Source organism: Haliaeetus leucocephalus, unplaced genomic scaffold, assembly GCF_000737465.1.
Source record: "Haliaeetus leucocephalus isolate CR32 unplaced genomic scaffold, Haliaeetus_leucocephalus-4.0 Scaffold702, whole genome shotgun sequence".
Classification (NCBI taxonomy): Eukaryota; Metazoa; Chordata; class Aves; order Accipitriformes; family Accipitridae; genus Haliaeetus; species Haliaeetus leucocephalus.
In genome coordinates, this window is record NW_010973138.1 from 1,493,789 (window position 1) to 1,498,051 (window position 4,263).

Sequence of the window (4,263 nt, forward strand, 5' to 3'; positions counted from 1 at the left end):
GCCCCGCCCCGCCGCCACAGCGGCGGGGCGGGGCGACCGCGCGCCACCTCCCTACGCCGGCACCTCCCGGCTCGCGCTCATGAATATGGACGAAGCGGGCGGGGAATCCCGAGCGGGCCCGGCCACGCCTCTCCCCCGGGTGGGAGAAAGGCGGGGGGGGGGGGGGGGGGGAAACCACCTCCTTAGGGGCGGGGGGGGGGGGGGGAGAGCCAAGGGGCCCCCCCCCGGGGGGGAGAGGGCGGCAGCCGTGAGGCGGGGGGCCGCCACCGCCGGCTTCCCGCCGCTTCTCCTCAGCCTGGCGCCCGCTGCTCTCCCGGGGGCCGCCTCGCTGCTTCAGGGCTGGGGCTGTGGGCCCCCCTGGCTGAGGGCCTGGTGGGGGTCCCTGGGGGCTGCGCCTCACCCCGCCTTGTCGGGTGCCCCCCGGGGAGGGTGGCGGGAGCCGCTTCGGGCGGAGAAACCCCGAGTCTGGAAGTCTGTCCAGTCCCCGAAGGCTGTACAGGCCTTTGTCCCAGAAACTCGGAGGAGAACTTCTCCTCCACCCTCTGTGTGGTGAAACTGCTCGGCAGATCCTTTGCCGTGCTGTGACCCTTCCTCCCCCAAACCTGCTCCCCTCTTCCTCCAAACCCCGGCCTCACTGCAGGCTCTGAGTGAGGGCAGACCCTGCACTGCAACCAGCATATCCCCAGAACCTCAGGATCCCGCCCCGAGGTACCGCGAAATAAGGGTGCTGGGTACAGATGGCTGTCTTTTACTGAAACTCTGCTTTCTTTCTCCGCTTGGAAGAAAACAGCACTATCGCAGCTCTTCCCTCATGTTTTACCACTGTTAAATATGTGCTGTTTCCCAAAACTGTTAAGGAGCAGGAGAATCGGGGAAGGAAATGTGGTTTCGGACAGATGCATGACTTGTGGCTTAGCCATTTTGCAGTTGGGATATCTAAAAAGTTTCTTGTAGATTCTCTGCTGTGCAAAAGGGCTTGAATGTACACCTTTTGATCCGGTCACCGACATGATCTGTGATCTCTACCCTGCTCCTCATTCTTAAGACATCTGAAAGATCATCGTCTCTCTCTCTTGGAGGGGAAAGGTGATCGGGGGGGGGGGGGAGAAGCTGATATGTACAGAGCAAATCTCATCTTAGGAAGCTCAGCTCAAAACCAAAGCAGGTTTAGTTTCAGGTTTTGTAGCCCCTCTGCAGAACAGCAGCTGGGAATCTACTCAGTTATCCTGTGCCCCAGTAAACTGGGAATGCCCTACATTTTTTCAAGGTCCATGCCACTCTTCCTCTTGGTTTAACAGTACTAAGCTGCCTAGTTTGTTTTATATAGCACTTTCCCGGGCCAGGCCACTTATAGAAGATGTGGCTAATAGTCTCGCAATAGAAACAGCTACTTAAATGTTCCTGCAAGCCAGGTCTACCTTCGGTCCTCCAAGCATAACTGCTGTGTCGAGACCCTGCTCAGCCAACACAGTTGCTCTCGGCCTTCAGGAATCTAGTCACTCTGTGCACACTGCCACCATTTGTCCACTAACAAAACAGTCATTTCATCCTCTCACTAGACTGTCTGGAGTCTTTACAGGAGTTCATTTTCCAGCCATTTTTTCCCCATGCAGTCCGAACCACATGGACGTTGGGCTTGTGAACTGAGAAATTACTTGCACGCCTAGCAGAGAGAGTGGGAAGGAAAATGAACTATGCTAATCCAGAGCGCTCAGATGTGTGAATCGGGTTGGTCTCAAAGTTCATGTGAATGACGTATATAAACAAGATTTAAAAAGAAATACAACTCTTAGTTTGTCTTACAAGAGCCTCTTTCTCTATTTCTGCTCTTGCACTGTGTAAAACCTCCTCTAATAGAGTTCCTGTGGCCAGGCTGGCTTCTTCTACCACAAGTTTCATCTCTCATTATCCCTGACACATTCATTAGTGACACATTCACTAAACAGTGCTTAAAATTAACTGGTTCCCATGCCCAGACTTGCCTCTTCTTCAAATTTGATTCTCTCTGCAAACCCTTTGTTCTCCTTCTGCCTTGCCTGCACTTCTTCGGATAGGAGTTCACCGATTTCTTCTGAGAAAGTACAGATTAAATTCAAACCAATTTAGTTTCTGTTTAATCTCTTCTCCCAGTGATCTTCAAAGCCTTTCTTGATGCCTTTCTCAACTTGAATTTTGCTTTCTCCTCCTGCTTCTCTTTGCTTTTCCTTCCCTTCCTGCCTGCCACTTTCTCTTCCCCAGCTGCCCCCTCACACATGACAGGTGTAGAAATCCCTCATCTGCTGTCTTCCCCTCACCCCAGTAATCCCATCTCTTGGTCTCCTTTGTAATTAAGGTTACTCCATCCTTTACTCTCCTCAGCCTCTTACACTTTTCATGACACCAATAAATGTTCTAACTCCCTCGATCTTAAAGCAGGTGACTCCCCAAGCACCAGAATTAAGAAAGCCTGGTTCCCCACACGTTTGTGCCTCGTGGTTTGCTAACTTTAGGGTCTAAGGTGCAAGCTTTAACTGAAATCTCTTCCAAAGTTGTCATGTACATAATGTCTCTCTTTAGTCAGTGGATGCTGTTGCCTAAAAGCTCCCACTGCAGACTTTCCATCATTCAGGGAGTACATGATACATCTTCCCTATGCCACAACTTATTGGCATGAAAGGTACAGGAACTAAATTATTCTCACAGCTTTAATCCTATCTGGAGTAAGTCGCGAGGCTCAAATAGCATTAAACGACATGGATACACCCCCAAATATACGTGTATGACATGACTGTATACCTCATGACATGACCATGTAAAACTTGTTCCCATAAGAAAGTAACCTAAAAATCACACCTGATGTAACTCGTGCCTTCCAGCTGCCCATCTCTAAACTCACTGAATGCACTCTTCCCAATCACTGTCAAGAGGTCCTTGCTTTTCATTTTATCTTCAGTTCTCTCTGATACAGCTTCTGCAGGCTCGAAAGCTAAGCTTAATTTTTAAAATATCACAGCTGAAATGACTCCGGGAGATGAAGATTTAAGAAAAGCACTAAAAATGACAAGGCTTTTGAGAGAAGCCTGCAACATTTGGAAAATAGAAGGAGCTGGGAGGAGAGGAGCAGCAGGGGAAAAGAATGAAGAAGTAACTGAGACAAGTGATTCAAAGGCAAACAAACAAACAAAGAAACATAACAAAAAAGGGAAAGGATAGGTAACCTTTTACTTCTTTGTTTCTAATTGTCCAAACAAACTGTGTTCTCCCTCGTCAGTTCTGCAAAAGGACAAGGGTTCAATACATAGGACAGAAGACAGCAATCATGAGGAAATTCTTCATACTACGCATTTTATAAGGGTTGTTACACAACTGATGTAGTTTTGTGCTATGAACTTCCATTGGTATGGGTGTACTTGCTTAAATGCAATAGTGAGAGGGCTGATTTTTTTTCTAAAAAAGCAAAAGCTGCATGCCAAGGTGAATGAAATGCCATTTAAATATTTTGTAATCGCAAATTACAAGTACGTAAAAATGAGGTTCTGTAATATTTAGACTTGTAACTGCAAATAACAGAATACTCACATTCTCAAACCTCTGTTACTTTCTCCACACTGTACATATTAAATACGCTTATTAAGTATAGCTCATTACTTAAAGCATGCACAGATATGTTTGTAGGGTCAGGACCTTACTTGGTTACTGAGAACAGTCCCAGATATATAAGAGCATTCCTCAGTTGGACCAAATATTTGCAAACACTAAGCAATGAAGGTCCCGTCTCACCAAATGAGAAAAGCACCCTCCCAAATCTATTCTCTGAAACACACTTTCAAGTGCAATTTAGTGATAGTAGGATTGTCTAAATATATTGGAGGGCAAAACTGTATCCTACATACAGTTGCTAGACAAATTAGGCTTACTCTGACATCCTTTATTAATTTCCAAGTTCTAAATATTACAACTGTGTGCATAATATAACATTCATATGCACTTAATGTATTCAGAAAAAGGAGACTTCTCATGGCTCTTGATTGCGTACTTTGCAACTCTTTCATAATTAAGCTTTCAAAGGAAGCATTTACACAGAGGTGAAGGGATGGGCTTCCATGCAGGTGGCGGTAATCTGCACTCATAACTTACTGAATAAAGACTGTCATTGCAGTGATAAGACTGGAATAATCTAAACAGAGCAGGGTTTTCCCTGGATTCCCATAAAAATCAGGTGAGTTTTTAAGTGCTGATCTCTTAACAATGGGAGGCCTCTGCAGCAAACCAGTTTCTTCTTTC